The following is a 25,770-nucleotide window of genomic DNA, read 5'->3' as shown; positions in this document are numbered from 1 at the left end:
TCCTGTGTGGCACCGGTGCTATGTCACATCTTTTTATCTCGTATTGACCAAGCTTTGCAGCAAGTTTTACCCATTGACAAGGTTTTTAAAGTTTTTAGGTATGTAGATGATTTTATGATTGTTTTAACTAAAGAAGGTCTTTACAACCTTAAGGAAACAGTGGACAGTGTTTTATCTGCCTTTAAAGAGCATGGAAAAGGTATGGAATTCACACACGAACTACCTGACCATGACCATTCATTACAGTTTTTAGATTTGAAGCTGGAGTTCTGTGGTGATCGGGTTTGTTGGACATATTCCCCGCGTGCAAAGAAGCAGCTGTTACCCTTTGACTCCTGCCATTCTAAACTGGTGAAACGCGGGATTGCTTCGCTTTGCCTAGAATCGGCACTCAAAACGTCATGCCTTCACAAAATGCGGGACAGTTTTAATCACCAATTGACTAGGCTTTTTGCAGCCGGGTTCCCCCGTTCGCTCGTGACCGCGGTGGCTGAATGTCTCCTAAACAAGACAAAGAAGAGTACTGGTAGAGCTAGGCCGGAGGTTCCTCGAGATGAGGTAAGACCAGTGGTGGTGCCACACGTGCATCGTGTGGCCCATAATTTGAAAAAAGTTGCCAGCCGCCATGGTGTGCGGCTCACCTTTTCTGCACCGAGAAAGCTAGGTGGTCTTTGCTCCCGTACCGATAAAGAAAATACCAAGGAACGAGGCTGCGGAACGAACCACAGGAGACCGTTCATGAAATGTGCTGAAGGGGTTGTATATGAAATCCCCCTGTCTTGCGGCCACTTCTACATAGGTCAGACAGGCAGGTGCCTGAATGAGCGGACGAGGGAACATGAGAGAAACGTACAACAGAACAAGGAAGGCACCCATATAACTAGCACATTAATGAATGTCCGTCCCGCAATTGTGAGCCATGCTTCACTGATGTGCGCATTCTGGGCAAAAGCAAAGATAAGAATGCCAGGGAATTGATAGAAGCATTTTATATCAAAAAGAAAGGCGACATGTGCGTAAGCGACACATCAATTGTTTTATATAACTGTGAAAAGATATTCCTGGAGCGCGCCTTATCAGGTCGTTCCTGAGCTTTAGGTGACACCTACGCATGTGACTACAAAACTATTTAAGTACGTTTTCTTGCACGCAATAAGATCAGTTGGGAGTTGGCGCTTCGTCCTGTCACTTACCTTTGTGTCTCTGTTTTTTGCGCCTTAAATTATTTTAAATTTTGTACATGCATTGTCTCCTGTACATGGCTAGTTAAATGATTTCTGTTCATTTTATTAGAAAAAGTCATTCTAAATCTTTAGATAAGCTTGCTCACCTCTATTGTTTGTTTGCATTGTGTTCACGCATGCTATAGCTGGAAATGATGCAGTATAAGTTACAAGTAAATAAATAAAAGGAGCAGCAACTACATTTCCTTCGTCCGCACATTTTTAAGAGAAACATACATGGGCTCATTAGATTTTAGTGTTGTTTGCAACTGTGATAGTGAAAGATCTTCCTGTCATTGCATAGAAATCTTTCAGAAACTTGTGAAATAGTTTGATACCTGGTGGTGTGGAGGTTGACTTCCCAGACAGTAATGTATTCCTATAGTACGGTATGCATGCAAAATAGATAAACGTAACCCCTTGCATATATCACTGAATCTTCCACTCTAGAAGGTAATTTTGTGCACAAGCATTTTACTGTAGTTTGCCTCTGTGGAGCATTGTATTTCTAATTCTGTGCTTCTCTTTTTATGCTGTTACTCAGCAACATATGAACTATTCCTTGTTTGTTTCTGTACTTGTGCGGTTGACTTTTCCTTTTTTATTATTCAAAATAACTTTCTTCCTGCTGTTCTGACTAGTGTTCTCGTATGCATATGCAGTCCTCTTGATGCTTCATTGAGCCATATCTGGAGACTCCCTGTTGCCGTGGTCTGTGCCGACAAGTAAAATCTAGGCAACCTGACTTCCGGGACAAGTAGCAGTGGGACGTAGCTGCATGGTTTCTTCAGCATCCATGTAGATTTCTTACAAAAGACAGGTATTTCTCCTATATTTGTCTTTCATATGTGATCAAGATTTTACCTTGGTGACAAGCTCTTGAAGGAAAGGATGGACATGAATGGCACTTTCTTGATTTCTTACTCTCGGGAATACACTATTACGACTTGTTAACTGCATATGTAGCAAAAATTATGTGTGACTGCATATTCCAGCAGAAAGCTGCATGATTTTTTAAGGATGAAATAATTTAGCTCCTATTGTCGGTAGCCTACTATTGGTGAGCCAAAGCAGGCAATAATAGGTACCAAAAAGTGATTATGCGGGGCCGGGTGGGTTTTAATGAGACAAGCTCTCCACGTTTTAAGCCTTTGTACAGGGCCAACGTGTCTCCCTGAATGTGCCTGGGACACATGCAAGTCTTGTATCCTCAAAAGGACCATGTCTAAATTTAAATAAAAGTAGCGCCAACCTTTTTTGGGTACGACCAGTTCAGCAGTAAGCTCAAAATTGAAGCAAAAAGGCATTCATGTCCTGTGCGATGTCAGTGCACGTTAAAGAGCCCCAGCTCGTCGAACGCTGTGAAGTCCTCCCCTACAGCATCTCTGATAGCCTGGGTTGCTTTGGGATGTTAAACCCCATAAACCAAACCAGTCATTTTTTACCACCCCATCTGACTTGTCTTTCCACTTATCTCCAAAAGATAGTGCCTACATAATACTTGCCACTATTCCTGAGATTACCTAGATTATTATGTATTTATGTATTTTATGATTATGTAATTTTCCTCAGTGGAGCATTGCGTTTCCAATTCTGGGCTTTTCATGCTGTCACTCAGCAACCATATGAAATACTCCTCCTATGTTTCTTTTACTTGTGCATTTGACTTTTCCTTTATTATTCAAAAAATCTTTCTTCGTGCTGTTCTGACTAGTGTTCTCATATGTACATGCAGTCCTCTTGTTGCTTCATTCGACCATATCTGGAGACACCCTGTTGCCGTGGTCTGTGCCGACAAGTAGCAAGGCAACCTGACTTCCGGGACAAGTAGCAGTGGGACGTAGCAGCGTAGTTTCTTCAGCATCCATGTGGACTTCTTATAAAAGAAAGGTATTCTAAATTTTGCTTTCATATGTGATAAAGAATTTACCTTGGTGACAAGCTCTTGAAAGGAAAAGATGGGCATGAGTGGCACTTTTTAATTTTCTTACTCTCTTGTTACCTGCATATGTAGCATATGACTTGTTACCTGCATATGTAGCAAAAAGTATGTGTGACTGCATATTGTAGGGTAACTATAATATACTTCATCATTCCCTATCATTGCTCTTGTATTCACCTAGGTGCTTGGTGTAGCTGGTCTCCTTCAGTAATTACTTAGGTGTGTGTTATCTGTTATGGCTAACATAGGCATCACTCAGGAAAAATGGGAGCAAACAGGCATAGTGGCATCGCTTGCTGGTAGCATGCACCAAATGTATGTATACATACTGATACATTGCCGCTCAACGTGTATTTGCTTGATGTAGCAAATGGCAGAGGAGAGAGTTTATGCGATGACCAAGCATACTGGCATGTAAATTTCACTCCTTTGTTTCCTGGGCCCCTATTGTGATAAACTAATGTCGAATGATATAGAGGATCAAAAGGAATACAACTAAACACAGCAATAGTCTCTATCTCCTGAGGGTGTTTAGCAGGTACTAGTTTGTACAGAAAGTCGTTGGAAACCTGTTAGCATATTTTGAGGAAAAAGAGGCATCTGAGGGAAGAGAGATGTGTGTGATGCTGGCACAAAGCGTGTGAAATTGGCAGAGAAATTTTGAGCATGTATATTTCTTTTATAGGTGACACCATGATAAATTTGATATGGCTGCTACATCAAACACACAATGTCGTTGCCATCGGAAACCAAGTGTTTCTGTGTCGAGGGATTGTGCAATAAATGAAGGTATGAATTTGCATCTGCTTCTTTAACCACTCTCACTTTTCACGAAATATTACACGCATGTGAGCAGTGAGTAAAGTACACATTATTATTGGACACTTGAAATATAGTTAGCATAACACAAGATACTAATATATTGTATGAACACGATTCTTTAAAATAACGGTGGCCAATTATCAGAACACAGTCGTTACAGTGTCCATCTACGCTATCAATAGGCTAATCATAGGAGATAGACATACGTTCTATGTAAATACATTCTATTCAATTACTGTGGCCACTTGTCGGAAGGGAGGTCATACATAGATAATACGTGTTCTAAAGACTTTCTTTTGATGGTCGATAGCTTCTATGATCATATTGTCTAAAGACATCGCATAAAGGGATCATAGACATTTTTGTAAGGGATCATTCAGCGGCCGCCTCCATCGGGGCCGGCGGACGAGAGACAAGCACTATTTCTAGCGACCCTAGCTTCTCTAAGTTTCCCTCAGTTTACAAGCGAAGCTTACCTGAACGGATATTTCATGTTTCTGGCTTTCCGAGGCCGTGTACCGCTTCGCTCACCAGCTCTGGTCACCGTTCGTAGACATCGCGGCGGCGGCAGTATACCTGTTGACTTAGCTATGACGTATAATGTTTTACAAATAAAGTCATTTGTTCTCTTTCAAGATAAAATCATCTTCCTAGGCCAGTCCTCGCGGATGGACGGTCATTGAAAACGGGCGGCTCGCGATTATACAAGCACGCTCTACACAGCAATGTGCGAATCATAGGCACTGTCGCTGTCATTTGCGTGGGTGCACAACCACCGCGCATAACCGGCCAATGCAGACACCAACCTGCTTAGTTTGTGGGAAGGCAGAGGAGGCGTGAAAAACCAGTGAGCTCCTCGTTGCGGTCACCACATCCGATGTAGCATCCGATGTACATTTGGATATAGCCTGCACGCTGACTTGTCCACTTGCGGGGAATACGGCAAGTAGAATAAATGGTATAGTTGTCAAACGTACGTAGCTTTAGGACCTCTACCTCGTGCATTTTAATGCTCAGGAATGGACTCGATACGTCAGACATTATCTATGTACTTCGTTTTACCACACCGCCATGATGCGCTAAGCACGAGATGTGCGAGCCAAGTTGGCCGCCATTCTTCATTACCGCCCACCTTGACCACCTTGACACCAAGACTGCCCCACAATGGCCCCACCATAGGGAACCATAACCACCATATCCACCACAGAAGCAAGACTACGCACCATGCACACCATTTTGCTACCATCGCCAGCATGGCGCCACGAAGTCGGGTTTATTGTGGTTAGAGTGGAAAATGGTGGCCAAGGTTGTTTTTCGGTGGTCATGATGTGTGCAGTATGGTGGTCGTGATTGAACACCATAAAGCATGCCCATCATGGACACCAAAAAGGGATCATGGCCACCATTTTTCCACTCTAAAGACCATAATCCCACAATTACAGATGATGGTCCTATGGTAATTCTATGGTGGGATTTTCCATAGGGTTGTGTATAATATTATTTTAATAATTATTCATAAACTAATCATTGATTGACATATGGCCATATAAGGGACGCATTTGCGCATACTGTGATGTTGCTCTGTGATTGGTCGAGACCTCTATGACATCTTCCCGTTTCGACCAATAAGAGCCACGGCAAAAGCGTGACACTTTTGCTGGCGACACCGATGAGAAAATAAAGGCGTTTGCCATAATAACTGTAGGTGTCTGCAATAAAACATTGCTTGTAAATGTTCAAAACATTTCTGAAAAACACTGTTTCAACAGCATATATCTGTTTCTGGTTCTAATTGTACCCTTGATATTATACTAATTTTTGTAGCGCGGCAGAGTGTACAGGCCTTGCCGTACCTCCGCCAAGGGTCGATCCAGTACTGCACTACTTCCGGGAGAGGCTAAGCGACTCCCCATTGTTGGCGGAAGGACACTGGCAATTCCAATGTGAGACCAACTAATATTTTTCACCCGAGCTCGCTGCTTTCGTACGCTTCACAAGCAATCCTGTCATTGCCGCTGTCTTAATTTATTGTTGGGCGGCTCGTGCACGCAGTGACACTTGGGGTTACTTTTCCGTGCGTCATTGCGTGTGGGTCTATTAATTAGGGTGCTAGGGAATGGTTTGGTTAAGGATCTCCTCTGAGGGATGTGTCGTCATCTGGCAAACCATAGAAGAAGTGCTACTACTGAAAAGCGGTGGACCGGCGCTGTTTCTGCAAATGCCGATAAGTGGCGCCTTTTGGGCACATATTTTTGATAGGATCAAACCGCAGTTAATTTTTTCGCTTGTCGGCCTATTGGCTAAGATCAAAATATAGTACTAGACCTGCGGGTCAATATATCTCGGCCTCTGGCCAAGTGTAGCCCTTTGATCGATGCTAGGGGTCAGGGCTCTGCTCAAGGTCTCGGTTCTTAGAACTAGCCTTTAACCATTCCTTTCCCGGCAATGCTTGGGTCCCCGTTGCCCATCGGATGATTGCGTGCCCTGAACGACTGGCATGGGGGAGCGGTGCTCCGGCACCGGACCTTCACGTCACAACACTACGCGAATGGCTGATCTTTTGTGCGCCGGGTCTTTTGTATGCCAACGGAACTGGGATGTCTCCCATTTACACTGACATACCGAAGACTGAAAACCTGGAGATCCCCCTCCCCCCTTATGGATGCTCCCGCTCAAGGGAGCCCATGACGATTTCCTGGTTCCAATATCCCAATCATTTTCGAAAGCCATCTCTTTTCTTAACAGCTTAATATCTGTTACGGTTTTATTTGTACCCATGGTATTAAACTGATTTTCGTAGCGCGGCGGAGCGTTCGGGGCTTTCCCCACTTCCGCCATGGGTCGACCCGGTACTGCACTACCTCCGGGACCGGACCAGCGACTTCCCCCTTTTGAGGGAAGACAATCGCAATTATAAATTCAGCAAAAATAATTCTTTTCACCCGAGCTTGCTGCTTTATTTTTTTAATATTGGAAGGGCACAGTGCAAAAACACACGGGATGAAAGGAAGAAGACGTACACACGAGCGCTTCTTCCTTTCGTCCCGTGTAGTTTTGCGCTGTGCCCTTCCAATATGAATCGCTACCAACTTGCCCAAATTGTCTATCGTTCTTCTTTACTTATTTAATTTTTTAGAACTTTTTTCCGACTTTTACTGTTGTGTGCTTAATTTTACAAAGAACGCGGTAGTAATTATAAATTAATTAATTATGCAACCGTAAATATTTAGTAATTACAGTTTAACTAGCATATAATGAGTAATAATTAGCTAATAATCAGCAATCTGTGTATTTTTTTCTAACTATTTACTTACTAATTAGCAACTGATCATTTATTGACATGGCCATATAGGTGACGCATTTGCGCCTACTGTGGTGTTGCTCTGTGATTGGTGGAGACCTCCATGACGTCTTCCCATCTCGACCATTAGGAGCCGCGGCAAAAGCGTGACACTTTTTCTGGCGACAACGACGAGGCAATAAAGGCTTTTGCCTTATTATGAAGTTTGAGAATAGGGGGACTCAAGGCTTGGGGCCCCCAAGGAAATAGCGCGCGGCGGCGCAACGTACTAGCCGAGTGGCGAGTTTTGGAATAGGGGTTTTCGTGGAGTCTGGCTTGCGTTCGTCGATTGCAGCGCCACAACAGTAAACCAAAGAAAAACATTTAAATATAAAAGAGCCAACAACGCAATGTTATTCATCAAAAAGTACTATATTTGTGTAAAATTTGTCAGGCAAGACGAAATCGGCAAATTGTCAATCCAGGCCGAGGCTGGGAAACCTCGTTTGAACCTTCCGCGCTTTCCGCTGTCTAGTCCCCATGCCAACCAAAGGCGGCGAACTCGCTACGCCTAGCAGCTCGGGAAATCCGGAAGCAATCAGAAAATATAGTGCGTTTTATCGCTAAAATTTGATAGTGCGGGCATCATGAGACATAGCATAAGCTTCGCTGGTATTATGTTTTCCATGAACGCGTGATACCATGGAGCGGGCATTGCGAATGTGTGCCGAGGCGAGCGGCCGCCGCTTGGCCGAACGCCGCCATGTTGCCGTAACCCAAGCGACCCAACGGTGGCTTGGGGCGAACGCTATTTCCGAAAAATAGGGGCCGCCCCTAGGGTTAACCCAATGCCCCAAGCGCGCCTTACGTTCTGCGCATGTTCATTTCGACGCCCCAAGCTAGCTTTGGGGCCCCCTATTTTATAGCTCTGTAATAACAGTTCAGTTCAGTTCAGTCGTTCAGTCGTGTCCGACTCTTCGTGACCCTGTGGACCATGTCACGCCACGCTTTCCGGTCTCTCACTATCTTCCCAACACCACATAACTTCATCTGCAGTGCTTCGAGGATGCCATCTAACCATCGCGTTCGCTGCCTACCTCGTCTCCGGGGACCCTCAACCTTTCCCAACATAAAAATCTTTCTCCAGCGACTCCCCTCTTCTCATCAGATGACCAAAGTAGCTGAGCTTTAACTTTAGATTGACCCTCCAATGAGGAGTCAGGGTTTAGGTCGACAATATTGACTGATTTGATCTTCTGGCAGTCCAACGTACTCTCAAGAATCTTCGCCAACACCACAATTCAAACGCGTCAATTCTTCGGCGGTCAGCCTTTTTCACAGTCCAACTCTCGCATCCATACATCACAACTGGAAAGACCATAGCACGAGTTATACGGACCTTGGTTGGCAGACTAATGTCTCTGCTCTTTACTAGTCGGTCAAGGCTAACCATTGCTCTCTTTCCCAGAAGCAGGCGTCTCCTAATTTCATGGCTGCAGTCTCTTTCCGAGGTAATCTTGGACCCCAAGAAGAGAAAATCTGTCACAGCTTCCACTTCTCGTCCATTGATGCTCCAGGACTTGATAGGGCAAGACGCCATGATCTTCGTCTTTTTAATGTTCAGTTTAAGCCCAAACTTCTCACTCTCTTCTTGTACGCGCATCAGAAGTCTCTTGAGTTCCACTTCACTTTCTGCCATTAAAGTGGTATCATTCGCATATTTAAGGTTGTTGATACGTTTTCCAGCAATCTTCACTCCAGCTGAAGACTCGTCCAGACCGGCCTTCCTCATGATGCACTCTGCATATAGATTAAATAGGCAGGACGACAGTATGCAGCCTTGCCTCATTCCTTTCTCAATCGGAAACCAATCAGTAATACCATGCCCAGTTCTGACTGTGGCCTCTTGTCCTTCATACAGGTTCCTGAGGAGACAGTTGAGGTGAATTGGAACTCCCATCTCTTGGAGAGCTTGCCACAATCTGCTGTGATCTACGCAGTCAAACGCTTTCGCATAATCAATAAAGCAGAAGTAGATGGGTTTCTGGAACCCTTTTGCTTTTTCCATGATCCAGCGAAGGTTGGCAATTTGGTCTCTAGTTCCTCTGCCCTTGCGAAACCCAGCTTGCGCATCCGGAAGCTCCCGATCCACATACTGCTGCAGCCTACCTTGGAGGATTTTCAACATCACCTCGCTAGCATGCGAAATAAGCGCGATCGTGCGGTAGTTGGAACAATCTTTGGCACTGCCTTTCTTTGGAAAGGGGATGTAAACTGAACTCCTCGAATCCTGTGGCCACTGCAGGGTTGTCCAAATCTTCTGACATAATGTATGCAGAATGCTAACAGCGTCATGGTTGAGGTTTTGAAGCAATTCAGCCGGAATGCCATCAATTCCGCTAGGTTTGTTCTTAGCAAGGCTGGCTAAGGCCCATTGAACTTCACTCTTCAGGATACCCGGCTCGAGATCAGTAATCACAACCGTCTTATGTTGGGTTTGCAGATTCGGGTCGGATGTGAATGCCATACATCGTATGCCTTCAAAACCACATACGATTCCTGCTATTCTCTGCCGATTCGCAAAGCACAAAACCCGGGATTTGTGGTGGGCAAACAGGAAAAAAAAGATGGTACAGTGCACGTGCTTGAAAACCTGACGAAAAGGAACCGCGGACGGCTGAAACACGCAAAGGAATGGGCAAAACAACATGACTTCAAATATGTCTGGCACCGAAATGGCAAAATACTGCTGAGGATATCTGACGGCTTGTCAGCGATAGTCATCTCTAAGGAAAGTAAACTTGATAAACTACTTAGGGGCCAGGGCCAGGGGGAGTAATGCACTTTGCGCACCCTAAATGAACCCGCCTCCTTCCCTTTTCAGCCAAACAAAGCCTCAGTTCTTCATGCCACCTATTCTAAACCCTGCGTCTACTCAGAAAAAGAAAAGCATTGTAGTAATCCCGATCGCCATCAGCTCGCGCGCCAACCCGAAGAGGTAGACGAAGTGGAGCCGGAGCCTTGTTGGCACTGCCCTGTTGATTAGAACGGTACCCCCGTCGCTTTGGTTTGCGGACGTTGCTTGCGGTCTTGGTGCTCCTATAAACACCTTACACTTGGTGGAGGTTCGGTCGTCGCCCCAGTCCTCCTCGCAAATTTCACCCTGGAACTTCGGAACCGCACGCTACCGCCTTCGGTCACAACCATGCAGGACGCTCCCAGCCAACCATCGACGCCCATCCCTGCCACTCCTGCCACCATCTTCTGTCCCGGGGCACAACGCCCCCGTGACCCACCTTTCTTCAGTGGTACCGACGACCACGACGTTGACGACTGGCTGGCCTCTTTCGAGCGCGTCAGCACTTACAACCGCTGGGACGATTCCATCAAACTGAGCAACGTCCTCTTCTACCTCACGGACGTGGCGAATCTGTGGTTTCGAAACCACGAAGCCGATCTTCCGACGTGGTCTGTTTTCAAGAAGAACTTCGCGGATGTCTTCGGCCGTCCTGCGGTACGTAAACTCCGCGCCGAACAACGCCTCCATGCACGGCTTCAACGTCCCGAAGAAACGTTTACTAGTTACATTGAGGACGTGGTTGACCTCTGCAAGCGGGTCAATCCGTCCATGCCCGAGCCCGAAAGAGTCACACATGTTCTAAAAGGTCTCACTGATGATGCGTACTATATGATGTCGGCCAGAGACCCTACTTCCGTATCCGACATTATAACCCTGTGCCAGAGGTTTGACGAGCTACGAAAGCAACGCGCTTCTACGCGGCGGACTGCCACACCTGCCGGCATTGCTGGCTTGGCACTGGCTACGCCGTCTGCGGAACAGTCTCAATTTATGCAGAATATCAAAGACTTCATCCGCGAAGAAGTTGCACGCCAGCTGTCCCTCCTCCACCCAGTTAAGCCGACCGTCTGCACTTCGCAATTAGCGCCGGCCAACGCGCCATCCATCTCGCCGGCTATCCGCCAAGTTATCGAGGAGAAAGTCGCCGAAGCGCTGCCTTCTAGTGTTCCCATCGCTCCTGTACAAGCACCACTCACTTACGCTCAAGTAACCGCTGGAACGCGCGGTCCACTTCCAACATCGTCGTACCAGAACGGCCCTACATTTTATGCTCCACCTCGTTTCATGGCCCCTCAGTCTCAGATCCCTCGACCGCGACGCCGCATTACGAACCCATGGCGAACCGCCGACAATCGCCCAATTTGATATGCTTGCGGGCTCCCGGGTCACGTCGCTCGCCTTTGCCGTCAGCGCCCGCTTCATCCTGACAACACAGTCCGTCAGTACCACTACGATCCCGAGCCGCCCTTGAGCAACGTCTCTTCTGGATCGTCTCCACCTCGGGCTCAGTACTCGACACGCCGTTCACCTTCGCCTCGCCGACGTTCCATTTCGCCAATGGTCCGGCGACAGGGCCCTACGCAAGGGGAAAACTGAATGCCGCAGTTCCGGAGGCAAGAACTGCGCGTTTGACGAACTCGTTAAGTCCTCCGCCTTCTCCCGCCAACGTCATTGAAGTGTTCGTAGAAGGTTTTCCCGTTCTTGCGCTGGTGGATACAGGTGCTGCCGTTTCCGTAATTAGTGATGCCCTTCGCCGCAAAATTCGCAAGGTCACGACGCCGCTTTCTGCCTTTTCGCTTCGTACGGCCAGTTCAGAGCGCTTCACCCCTGTGGCAGCGTGCACGGTACGAGTTTGCATCAAAGACATTACGTATCTCGTCGAGATGGTGGTGCTTTACGACTGCTCCCACGACATCATCCTCGGCTACGACTTTCTGTCAACTCACAGTGCTGTGATTGATTGTGCCCGTGCTGAAGTTGAGCTTTCCCCTGTGTGTAATGTTTCCCTGTGTGACCCGCCTGTGCGCCCTGCTAAACTCCTTGTAGCTGCAGACACCGACATTCCTCCCTTTTCTTCTGTTCTCGTTCCCCTTATTTCGACATCTGCCCTCCCTAGTCCTGTTCTCTTTACGCCCAAACTCGCCTCCGCCCACCATAACCGCCTCCTTCTTCCTTTCGCCGTTCTAACAATTTCTGATGGCAGCTGTGTCATCTATGCTTCCAACCCTTTTCCCTGCCCAACGGCTGTTCTTCGCGGGGAGTGCCTCGGCTACATTGAAGAGCTGGACCCTGATCGCACTTACATGTTCTCCGAACCTGAAGTTTTTCCTCAAGTCGCTGCCCTGACGTCTTGTGCTGCTACGAGTGATGAGCTTCCTGTCGACGCCCTTCATCGAGCTATCGCGACCGACCTTACGTCCGCCCAACGGGACCAATAGTCGCCCTGCTTCAGCGCTTCAGTGCATCTTTTGACGTGTCCCAGCCTTCCTTGGGCCGCGCCTTGACCGTTTCTCATGCAATCGACACTGGTCCTCATGCTCCCCTGCGGCAGCGACCATATCGCGTGTCGCCCACTGAGCGCCGCGTCATTCGTGACAATGTCGCCGATATGCTTCAACGGGGCATCATACGACCATCTCATAGCCCTTGGGCCTCCCCCGTAGTGTTGGTGACGAAGAAAGATGGCACGATCCGCTTCTGTGTGGACTACCGGCGTCTGAATAAGATAACCCGCAAAGATGTTTACCCACTACCACGAATTGACGACGCGCTAGATTGTTTGCAAGGAGCGGAGTTCTTTTCGTCGCTAGATTTGCGCTCTGGCTTTGGCAAGTACCGATGGCTTCCGCTGACCGCCCGAAAACAGCCTTCATCACTCCCGATGGATTGTATGAATTCAATGTGATGCCGTTCGGACTGTGCAACGCCCCCGACACCTTCGAGAGAATGATGGATAGCATTCTCAGTGGGCTCAAATGGGAAACGTGTCTTTGTTATCTAGACGACATTGTCGTTTTCTCGAAAGATTTCCCTCCCCACCTTCTGCGCCTTCAGCGTGTCCTTACGTGCCTTACTGAAGCCGGCCTACAGCTTAACTTGAAGAAATGTCACTTTGCCGCTACCAAGCTCACAATACTTGGTCATGTCATATCCAAGGATGGCGTTCTACCGGATCCTACGAAACTTCGTGCCGTCGCAGACTTCCCCAAGCCCACAACCTTGAAAGAACTTCGAAGTTTTATCGGTCTATGTTCGTATTTCCGCCGTTTTATCCGAAACTTCGCCAGTATCATCGCCCCTTTAACGCAACTTCTCGCCGGAGGCCCGAACCTCTCCTCTTGGTCACCAGCCTGTGATGCTGCGTTCAGTACACTACGCCGTCTACTGGTCTCTCCCCCTATACTCCGCCATTTTGACCCTGCCTGCTCGACCGAAATACACACTGATGCAAGCGGCGTAGGTCTGGGCGCTGTTCTTGCTCAACGGAAACCTGGATATTCCGAGTATGTCGTCGCGTACGCTAGTCGTACCCTCACGAAAGCGGAATCGAACTATTCTGTGACCGAAAAGGAGTGTCTCGCCATCATATGGGCCATTACCAAGTTTCGTCCTTATATTTACGGTCGCCCATTCTACGTTGTTACCGACCACCACGCACTCTGTTGGCTATCCTCCCTCAAAGACCCCTCCGGCTGCCTCGCCCGCTGGGCGTTACGTCTTTAGGAGTACGATATCCATGTCATCTATCGATCTGGACGCAAGCACACCGACGCTGATGCCCTTTCCCGTTCACCGCTTCCTAACGACTCGACGGCTGGCTTCGTTTGTGCCTACGATATGTCGCCGCTCAACATTACCAACATGAAATCTGAGCAGCAGAAGGATCCATGGATATCCTCCCTCTTAACATTCCTGTCTACGCCCGCAGAGCTGTCTCCGTCACGTGCACTTCGTCGTCAGGCCCACCACTTCGCCACTCGTGATGGACTTTTATACCGCCGCAATTACCATCCTACAGGGCGAAAGTGGCTTCTCGTGATTCCGCGACATCTCCGTGCCGAAATCTGCGCCTCTTTCCACGCCGATCCCCAATGCGGCCATGCAGGTGTCATGAAAACCTATTCTCGACTGCGTATGAGATATTACTGGCGCGGCATGTACCGCTTCATTCGTCAGTATATCCGATCCTGTACCGCCTGCCAACGTCGCAAGAATCCATCCCCTCAGCCAGCCGCTCCGTTGCAGCCATTGCCTTGCCCCAGCCGCCCTTTTGACCGCGTCGGTGTCGATCTGTATGGCCCGCTTCCGACCACGTCGGCTAACAACCGCTGGGTCATCGTAGCCGTTGACCACCTAACCCGTTACGTGGAAACATCGGCCTTGCAGTCTGCCACCGCACGGGATGTTGCTTCCTTCATTCTGTATCGCCTCGTTCTTCGTCACGGCGCACCGAAAGAATTGATCAGTGACCGCGGACGTGCGTTTCTTTCCGACACTGTCGAAGCCCTCCTCAAACAGTGCCAGATCATTCACCGGAGCACCACAGCATATCACCCCCAAACGAACGGCATGACTGAGCGATTTAATCGCACTCTTAGTGACATGCTAGCCATGTACGTTGATAGCGCTCACTCTAATTGGGACCAAGTGCTGCCTTTCGTAACGTACGCCTACAATACGGCTACGCAGACTACGACTGGGTTCTCCCCCTTCTTTCTTGTATATGGTCGTGAACCCACGTCCACCATGGATACTATCCTGCCCTACCAACCCGACGCTTCAGAGACCACTCTACTGTCTGAAGCGCACACATTTGCCGAAGAATGCAGACAATTGGCGCGCTCCTTCACAACGGAGAACCAGGCTCAACAAAAGCATAACCGGGACCCTACAAATCCAGCGCCTTCATATCCCTCAGGTGCCCTCGTTTGGCTCTGGGTGCCTTCCTCTGCACCCGGACTCTCATCCAGACTCCTATCGCGCTATCATGGACCTTACCGCATTCTCGAACAATCTTCTCCCGTCAATTACGTAGTAGAGCCCTTGAACCCATCTCCAGATCATCGCCGCCGCGGCCGAGAAACTGTGCATGTCGACCGCCTCAAGCCGTATTATGATCCCCCTACCCTTTCCTCACCATGAGTCGCCAGGATGGCTCCTTTTCCGCCGGTGGGTATTGTAGTAATCCCGATCGCCATCAGCTCGCGCGCCAACCCGAAGAGGTAGACGAAGTGGAGCCGGAGCCTTGTTGGCACTGCCCTGTTGATTAGAACGCTACCCCCGTCGCTTTGGTTTGCGGACGTTGCTTGCGGTCTTGGTGCTCCTATAAACACCTTACAGCATATCCTTCTTTCACGTTAATGCACAATCATTGCGTAACAAAGGTGACGAGTTTGAATCATTCCTTTCTGCACTTAATTTTCGTTTCAACATAGTGATGGTGACTGAAACATGGTATTAAAGCAGTGGCGAAGCCTTAGAATTGCCAAATTATAACACGTATGTGCAAAATCGCGTTGATAGACGAGGTGGGGGCGTTATGATAGCGATAGACAGAAATATGAAATGCAGCATTCTTACCGATTTCACTGCAACTAATGAGGACTATGAAATACTCTCTTTGCAAAGTGGTAAAAACATCTTTTCTGTATTGTACCGCCCTCCAAAAAGCAACTTCTCAAATTTTGCCTGCTTCCTTGACGAATACCTCCAATAGATCACAGAGAACAATCTTAACGCTTTCTTGGGGGACGATATAAACATAGATTTTCTTTCACATTCAGCTAATAAAGTAGAGGTAGAGTCAATACTGCAGTGCAACGGCTTTAATAACGTCATAAATGTCCCTACGCGACTACAAGCAGCGACAGCAATCGATGTGATTTTACTAACTCCTCAGCTGATGGTCTGACTTCTGGAGTAATAAATGGCCGCATAAGTGACCATCTTCCAATATACATGCTTATTGAAAGTGTCTCCTGTCCTAAAAATCGTGTTTTCCCATTAACTACCTTTCGACGAATTAATCATGACACAATGGATCATTTTAGGGCAGTATTAATTAATGTTAACTGGAATATTGTGCGAAACAAAGAGGACCCAGAAGAGGCTTACAATACTTTTATTGCCATATTTAAATCTATTTACGAACAATGTTTTCCTCTTGCAACATCCAAAAAACCCCGCAGAGCTCGCAAACCATAGATAACCGCTGAATGCCTCAAGATGATAAAAACAAAAACAGACTTGTACAATCGCTTTATTCTAACCAGGTCATCGGATGATCTTGTACAATTCAAAGCATACCGGAAAAAAGTTACGTCTTTTCTTCGTCAGGCGAAAAAAGAATACATGGCAAAACTATTCAACCAAGATTTATTAAAAAAGAGAGATCTTGTGTGGCAGAACATAAATAGAGTTTTAAATCGAGTTACAACTGCTACTAGATCACTTGAATTGTTGGTGAACAATGAAAGAGTGAATGGGAAACAACAGCCGATGAGTTCAATAATTACTTTGTGTCTCAAGCAGTTTCCGGGAATAACAGTTCTAGTAACGTGAAGAGCATCGACTCGCGGGTTGTTTCCAGTGCATTCTTGTCTCCAACCAGTGCTAACGAAATCGATAATTGTATCCTGGCTTTACGAAACAGCAAGTCGCCTGATATTGACGACCTCAAAACTTGCCCAGTCAAACATGTAGCTGATGTAATCAGTCCAGTGTTGGAATATATTTTTAACTGCTGTATTGAACATGCAGTATTCCCTAAGAGAATGCAGTTTGCCAAAGTCACAGTCATTCACAAAGGTGAAGACCGGAATAATCTGTCAAATTATCGTCCCATATCAATTCTACCTGTTTTCTCAAAGTGTTTTGAAAACATCATGTTCACACAAATATTACGTTTTTGCGATAAATACAACCTAATAACGCCGAGTCAGCATGGTTTCAGATAGAGTGTTTCAACAGTAACTGCATTGCTAACACAAAAAGAGCTAATTTTAGAGTTTTTTGAGCACAAACTTCTAACTCTTTTCATATTCGTTGATTTTTCAAAAGCAGTCGATCGCATCAATCACAAAATAATGTTGGCTAAACTCGAACACTACGGTTTTCGCGGACATTTTCTTTATATATTACAGTCCAATTTAAATTCTCGATCACAACAAGTAAAATAAACAATGACTTATCAGATGTCAAGCACGTGGTTTCTGGTGTTCCGCAAGGTAGTATCTTGGGACCGTTGCTGTTTCTTCTTTACATCAATGACGTTGTCCGTATCAGTAATCTAGCAACTTTTGTGATCTATGCTGACGACACCAGTTTATTTTTCAAAGCTGCCCAATTGGTAGATCTTGAGAAACAAGCCTCGAAATGCCTACAGTCGCTTCTAGAATGGTCTCAAAATAATCTTTCAAACATAAACACTGAAAAAACCAAAGCTGTGCTGTTCAGGCCTCGAAACAAGTTTATTTATTTTATTTATTTGTTTGTACCCTCAGGGCTTACAAGAAGCGTTATAGAGGGGAGGGGCTTTTGCACATCATTATATAAATGAAATACAAACAAGATGAAGAACATAATTGCATCGGCAAAATAGAGACAAATGAGTAATATGGCAACTGAACAAAATAAACAAAAACAGATAGCTTACAGTATGCGAAAGAAAAGGAAGTAAGGAACAAAACCTAAAAAAAAAAGTTTTCATATAGGAATAAACTCACTTTCTGAAATATTTGTTAGTGCTTTGTGAAAATGATCGGTGTCGGTGATAGCAACTAAAGACGCAGGCAGGTGGTTCCAGTCGTGACAGGTCCTTGGCAGGAATGAATATGAGTAGGTGACTGTGCGCTGCGAAGGTACATGAACTTTGAAACGATGGTCCACACGTGGGGAGATATAGGACGCAGGTGTAATGAAAAGTGACTTAAGTATCTGGTTATGATAGTAGATTTTGTGAAAAAGGGAAATACGTGATAGTTTTCTACGGGAAGAAAGAAGGGGAAGGTTAATCGCAATCTGCATATCAGTAACGCTAGCAGTACGATTATAATTGTTAAGTATAAAACGGACAGAACGATTTTGTACGCTTTCAAGGATTTTTATTAGTGGCATATCCTGGGTCCCATATTGAACATGCATATTCGAGGATAGGCCTGACATTTGTGATGTAGAGTTGTTTTTTTAGAGGTGCTGGGGCTAGAGAAAAGTTACGTTTGAGACAGCCAAGAACGCGGTTGGCTTTCGATGTAATGTATTCAATGTGTTGATTCCATGTGAGATTGTTAGTAATATGCACGCCAATATATTTGTATGAATTAACCTGGTCAAGTGGAGTATTATTAAGTACGTAAGTGGAGCAAGTTGACTGATTTCGAAAGATTCTTATTGTTTTACATTTTGAAGTGTTTTGTTCCATTAGCCAGATCGCGCACCAGTTTACAATGTTATTCAGATCATGCTGGAGTGTTATTGTATCGTTACTGCTTTCGATCTTGTGGTATATGACACAATCGTCAGCAAATAAACAGATGGAACTTGAGATTTGATTAGGAAGGTCATTGATGTAAATTAAGAAAGCAACGGTGCTAAAACGGATCCTTGAGGTACCCCTGAACCGACTGGTACCTCAGAAGAGTCATTGTCATTAGTGGTAACATACTGCGTGCGGTTAGAAAGAAACTCTCGAATCCAGTTTAAAACTAAAGGATCAATGTTTAGTCTGCCGAGTTTTAATAAGAGTAGGTGGTGGTTAATTCTGTCAAATGCTTTGGAAAAATCCAGAAATATACAGTCGGTAATAAAGCCAGTGTCCAGAAATGTATTAAGATCATTGCAGAATGTTAATAATTGAGTTTCGTAAGAAAAGGACTTTCGGAACCGATGCTGACTGCTATGAAAGAAATTATTTGATTCCAAGAAGTTAGCGAGATGTGAGAAAATGACGTGTTCAAAGATTTTACATGGAACTGATGTCAATGAAATAGGTCTATAGTTGGAGGGGTTATGTTTGTCACCGGACTTGTGAAGAGGAACCACCTTGCCTGTTTTCCAGTCCTTCGGTAAAGAGCTATTGTTAAGGGAGTTCGTGAAAATTATGCTTAGGATAGTGAAACTATATTCTGCAGTGCACTGCAAGAATTTGGACGTAATGCCATCGATGGCGCACGAAGATCTTTTTATATTGTTAATAATCGAGTGTATACCAGATGAATCAAATATGAACGGGTCCATTGGAAATAAATTAGGGGAATTGAATGGGGGAAAGCTGCTAGAGGATGCGGAGCTAAATGAATGGGTGAAAGCAAGGTTAAGTACAGAAGCACAATGACTGCTTGGTATTACATCACTTGATTCGTTAGTGAGGGTTATAGTTTGATTATCGTGGCTTTTCACGACATTCCAAAAGCGCTTTGGGTTTGTTTTAAGTAACGATGGGAGGGTGGTGTTAAAGAAAATAAATTTTGCTTCCTTCAACGCTCTGGTGTATTCTTTTGCTGCAATGGCGTAAGCGGAGTAAGATGTGTTGTCGGCCTAGTTGGTGCAGTACTTCAGACATCTTACAGTAGCGGGAACAAAAACCAAACCCAAAAAACCAAAAAACCAAACCCTTGGGTTTGGTTTTTTACCTTGGTCTTACCTTGTTGGTTTTTTTGTTAAAATGCTTTTGTTACCTTGTTGTTTGTTCTGTTATTTTTACGGCTTTTTGTTAGACTGCTTTTGCTTTGCTATGGAGGATTGATTGCTATTGCCTCTATGCTAGTTACCTTTGGTTATTACCTTGTTGTGAGCTCTAATTTTTACGTTGTTTAGTTTTGACTGCTTTTGCTTCAAGTCTTCACACTGCTTTGCTACATTTGACTGTTGTTAAGATATGTATTGCTTATTTATCGCTTCCTTGTTGTGTTTATTCACACATGCCTAGGCTTGTCATTGATGAATTTTGATACCGGGTGGGGTGAGTGCGATTGGGGCTATGAACACCTGAGTGGCCGAGGGTTTAAATATACGTTCCTCTTTCCTTCCAATAAACAGTTGGCAGTTAGCGCTCGTCCTGTACCCTGTCTTGTGTGTGTTTTTGTTCGCGCTACTATAAGATGTCTGAAGGCGTAAGCGGGCCATTTGTCAGCAGTCGGCGATTTTTTCGCTGCTCGGAAACGCCTACCTTTAATGTTTGATAAACGGTTAAGGTGTCTTGTGTACCATGGCGCGTTAGATGATTGATAGACTTTCCTTAGGGGAATGTATGCTTTTATTAGGTGTAACGCTTCACTTTTAAAAGATGCCCATAGGTCATGGACTGATGCATTAGGATTTAATAAGATGCTGTCGAGAAAAGAAGAAAGATCGGCATTGATAGCGGCAAAGTCAGCTCTATTATAATCTCTGATAAGTTTCAGGCGCTTGTTCCTTTTAGAGGCTGGTACGGAAACAGAAAAATGCAACACGTCATGATCACTGAGTCCGGGCAAGTGGATCACTGGGGATGTAATATCAGGTGATGACGTTAGTATCAAATCAAGTAAAGAAGATGTGGTAGAAGAAACACGTGTAGGATGATGAACCAGTTGAGATAGATTGAAATCTAAGCAAGTGTTAAGAAAGCTAGTAGTTTCAGCGAAAGCCGGCTTTGCAAGCGGACAAAAATGAGTCCATTGAATTGAAGGGAAGTTGAAATCGCCCAGAAGGAAAACTGGTGTACCGGGTAATCGTACCAGTACTTGGTTTAAGCTGTCATGAAGATCTTCGCAAAAACAGCTGTTTGAGTCAGGCGGGCGGTAACAAATTTCAAAAACGATCTTTCTAAAACTAATGGTTAAGCAGCACCACACCATTTCTAAATTGGTTGATATATTCAAAAAAGCACAGTCAATGCAATCATTCACAGCAATGAGGACACCACCACCTATTCTCTCATTTCGGTCACAACGATACACATTGAATTGTTTCTGGCACTGAAAAAGTTCACTGTTTGCAATTTTATTAGATAACCAAGTTTCAGTTAATAAGGTTATATCAGCATCTGTGTCATTGATTAAAGCGCTCAGACTGTCTCTTTTTGGAACGAGACTGCGAATGTTGGTGAACAGAATAGATAGTTCTGACGGTATGCCGCCTCCCCTCGCGTGACCCTAGTTCGCGGAAGAGTAGATGCGGCCTGATCTGGTCGCCCTCGAGGAAGCAGCACCGGCATTTGGAGAGACAGTTGGGGGTTGCAAGAATGTTTGGTAAAGAGAATTCTCGGAAGCATTGAACATGTATCACTTATTATTTGCATACAGCCTTTTGTAGCGCAGTTTGAAGGTTGTATTTAAGCTTAGGCCGAATTCCACCAACTTTTTACGAGCGTAGCGAGTTGATGCAGAAAGATCTTCGGTCATGCTTGTGCCACTATCCTTCAGTTCGGATCGTTTAGATAAGAGAAGTTCTTTTGACTTGTAGCTGGAAAATTTGGCAATGAGTGGTTTATCTTTACCCGGTACATATTTACCTATTCTGTGCGCACAAACTATGTCTTCAGACGTTAAGCTAATGCCCAGTTTGTCACAAGCCATAGCGATAACTTTTTCTTCAGACTGACGAGAATTCTCAGTTTCTGCGTCCGATATACCGTAAAATAACAGGTTGTCCCTTCGGGACCTGTCTTCGGCTTCGTCAAGACGGGCACGCAACTCAGCTGCTTCTTGTTCTACGTGACTTAGCGACTCGCGTGCGTTAGCTTGTTCTTGCTGTAAATTCTGAAGAATGCCAATATTATTTTCTGCAATCTGCAGCCGCACGTTGATGCCGGTGACAGCGGCAGAAACTGTCTCGTGGGAAACCTTAAGTTCCGCTATTGTCTGTGACATATTGGATTGGTTAGCCTCAATTCGGATACAACGTTCGTTTGTATCTTTGACCATCTGAAGCAATTCCGCCATGGCTTTATCAGGCCCTGGATTTTCTTCAATATCACCGAAAGCAATAGCAGCAAAGAAGAAAAAGGTACAAGCAGCGCTTCTGGGCACGGAAGTACAATCAAAAACGGATCATCTGACTTGTAACATTTGCTAGGCAAAAGAAGGGGATGACCAACCTGCATGACAAAAACGATGAACCGTGAGTCCTTCATCCTGTTTGAGCTTCCCTGCCCACTGGCGTGGTAACAAGCGGTACAAGCTTTTAAACCATCCGCTATCACACGTGTCGATGTCGCTGACGCTGGGCAGCGCTGCTCGATGTCGAAGTAGGGAATGACGCTGTTGGGGCAGCCGGGCGCTTCGCTCTCTGACGCACGTGAAAATGCAGTGTCGATGCAGTTAAAAACTGGGAAGTAAAACAGCAGCAGAGCATTGCCACTGAAGAAGGCGTTCCAAGATCCGGGTAACCGCTTGATAGGAAGCCGAGCATCTGCATGACAAAAACGATGAACCGTGAGTCCTTCATCCTGTTTGAGCTTCCCTGCCCACTCTTGACAAATATGCCACCACTCTGTTTAAAGATCGGTACGTCATGCATCCAAACGGTCTCGGCGGTAAAAAGCTGGGGCGTTATTTTCAACGAGAATTTGAGTTGGAATGATCATGTCGATATGGTGGTGAACAAGCTGTCAAAGTTGTCGGTATCTTGTGTCAACTGAAATATTTTATGCCAAAGCGTATTAAGGAAATATTTTATAATGCTTTGTTTTCTTCTGTTGTTAAGTACTGCTTTTTGGTGTGGGGTACCACGACGTTTACTAATATTAACCGCTTATACCTCCTTCAAAAGAAAGCCGTTCGAAATGTTATGAATGCTCCCCGACTTGAACACACTGAACCAATTTTCAATGAACTTCGAATTATCCGCTTGCCACAATTATACGAAACTTTACTCTTGCGGCGGTATGAAATCGGTTTCACAATAACAACTGCCTGGTAATAAAGCTGTCAGGATTGCAACAGAAAGAGTCAATATACACTACACAAACGACATCCTAATGGCTTGTACCTAAGATCCGAACTAATTATGGTTAACAAATGCTGAGCTACACACTCCCGCATTAATTAAATAAACAGTCTGAACGAATGCATAGATAATGAAAAATCGATTGTTTTATGTTTGTTCTTGTTTATAAAAGTGATATTGTGCCATGTACCACTGCAATCCCTCTGTAGGGTGCGTCGGCCTCGTCAAGCCTTTCTACTTGCTTTTTGCCGGCGCACCCAACATCCTCAAGATGTTAAATAAACATTATTCTTATTCTTGTACAGTTCTTGTGTATTCCTGCCACCTCTTCTTTATCTCTGAGGCTTCAGTGAGGTCCTTGCCTCGTTTGTCCTTTATCATCATCATCATCAGAATGATATTACCCACTGCAGGGCGAAGGCCTCTCCCATATTTCTCCACTTAACCCGGTTCTGGGCTAGCTGCATCCACTTGACCCTTGCGAACTTCTTAATCTCATCCGCCCACCTAACTTTAGGCCGCCCCCTGCTACGCTTTCCTTCCCTTGGAATCCAGTTTGTTACCCTCAGCGACCATCAGTTATCCTCTCTTCGCACTACATGTCCTGCCCATGTCCATTTCTTCTTCTTAATTTCTACTAGAATGTCGGTAACTTGAGTTATTTCTCTGACTCACTCTGCACGCTTTCTATCTCCTAATGTTACCCCTACCATTTTTCGTTCTGTAGACCTCTGGGTTGTCCTCAACTTAATAGAACTCTCTTGGTTAGCCTCCACGTTTCAGCCCCATAGGTGAGTACAGGCAAGATGCAACTGTTGTATACTTTCCTCTTGAGCGATACCGGTAAGCTGCTAGTCATAATCAGCGAGTGCTTGCCAAATGCGCTCCATCCCAATCTTATTCTTCTTGTTATTTCCTTTTCATGGTCCGGATCTGCGGTTAAAGGACGAGATAGTCTTCTACAAAACGAACATTTTTTACCATACAATTGCCGCGCATCTTTTCCTGAAGTAACCTTTCACAGTGGGCAAAGAATATGTCGCTAAGGACAGGGACTGCACATGAGCGTATGCACACACCTATCTTTTGCAGGTAGGTAAGCTGGCTCCACTTAAAAAAGGACGACTTGAGATAAAAATTTAGGATTCCCAGAAATTCCTCGCTGGGCAACACGATTTGGTTTTGAAAATTAACTACACAATTAATGTCGATAGCTTCTTCAACACAATTCAATATTTCCTGGTACGCCAACGAATATTATAGGTTCTTGATATCGATGGAGAATCCTTTAGGGTCCTTAAACGCATATGCGCTTAAAAACAATAATATGCTCAGACCCCTCAATTGCAAAACGATCAGTTACCTCTAAATGCTTTAGTTTGTTTTAGTGTGTTTTATTCTCACTAAGGCCCTCTACGCCTTGATTTTTACCTTATACGTTTTATAGATTTTACCGCTATTGCTTTTTATCTCTCATTATTGTTAATCCATTGTTTATCTTGTGTTCCATCAATGGCTGTTTTTCACCACAATTTCAACCATTAGCAAATGTTTTACCTTACTGACGTGACTGTATTCCGACAGCCGGTGACTGAGCACAATATTTATCGATGCTCCACCCCCTGTTCTCTTCGCTACATAAACTCTGGCTTTTTGCAATAACCCTCAGTTGATAGTCAGCGCCTTGTGTTTGTGCTTTTGTATGTCTCTGTGTCCCGTCCTTTGTCCTGGTTCCTAAATATGCATAATCAACTACCCCGCCAAGTCGTTCTTATTAATTTCATCTCTTGTTATTCGGGCTCTGTCAACTTTCTGAATTGCTATCCAAGCCTCCTGATTTCTATAAGTACTCTTGCTGCCTACCGGTGCCGTACCCTCTTCTTCTGTTTCCGCCACAAGTTCCTACCCCCCGACGTTTTGACTATATTTGGCGGATTCTCCCCGTCCGCCGGCCATGTTAACCAAATATTGAAACTTCTGAGGTCCGAGTGGAAGCGGAAATTCTGCCTCTACAAGGAAACCCTTCACCTTGGCCTTTGCTCCAGCAAAGCATCTTACAGAACTTTTAAACAACGTGCCCGTATTCTGGACAGTTCCTTTCGCAACGGCAACTTCTTCAGCTACAGGCGTGGATGCCCAAGAAAACTGCATTGAACTTGAATCCTGTGCCTACCGTCGGTGATGTCGGCTCATCTGACGAAGTTCTTACAGTTCTTAGCCAGAGACCGAAGTTCGCCGTTGACAACAAGAAGACATCAGTAGAACTTCTGAGCCTCGTGAGGCAAGTGGCACAACCAGCTCCGAAATGCAACAAGGACAGGTGCATCTCCGAGGGCGTTAACCTCCTGTTCAAGCGCCAGTCGTTTTTTGGACGCTGCCAGTACGCCAAACTAACACCATCCTTCAAAGCCATGGACTCTTTCTGCTCCCCTCTGGCAAAGACGGCGGTTTCACAGTGCTTAGAACTGGCGAATATAACACGAGAGCCATCACCGCCTTAGAGTCTGCATTCGAAGGAAAGGAAGCTGTCAACCTGTCCAAAGTAAAAAGCCAAGCACTTCGCCTCTGTAAGACCGCTAAACTTGATACGCTAGCGCACTCTGTGAAATCCAATAGACAATTAACAGGTAATGTGTTATTCTCTGCTAAGACGAACAAACCAGGCTGCCAGTTTACGGTTATCGTATCCAAGCAAGAATCCTGGCAGACGGTACTC

The 25,770-nt window shown here is 45.5% G+C and overlaps 1 long non-coding RNA gene and 1 pseudogene across 1 annotated transcript; both read left to right on the top strand.

The window, feature by feature from the left end:
- Positions 1-1,856: 1,856 nt before the first annotated feature.
- Positions 1,857-4,224, top strand: LOC146171039 (uncharacterized). Its single transcript, XR_014702885.1, has 3 exons — positions 1,857-2,043; positions 2,959-3,113; positions 3,851-4,224. It is a non-coding gene; the product is annotated as an uncharacterized LOC146171039 (long non-coding RNA).
- Positions 4,225-6,693: 2,469 nt separating this feature from the next.
- Positions 6,694-6,870, top strand: LOC146171038 (U2 spliceosomal RNA; annotated as a pseudogene).
- Positions 6,871-25,770: the final 18,900 nt, after the last annotated feature.

The sequence above is a fragment of the Amblyomma maculatum genome, unplaced genomic scaffold, assembly GCF_055883805.1.
Source record: "Amblyomma maculatum isolate TAMU_Amacu unplaced genomic scaffold, ASM5588380v1 scaffold_23, whole genome shotgun sequence".
NCBI lineage: Eukaryota > Metazoa > Arthropoda > Arachnida > Ixodida > Ixodidae > Amblyomma > Amblyomma maculatum.
The sequence above is the reverse complement of the archived record's forward strand: the minus strand, read 5'-3'. Positions and strand labels throughout refer to the sequence as shown.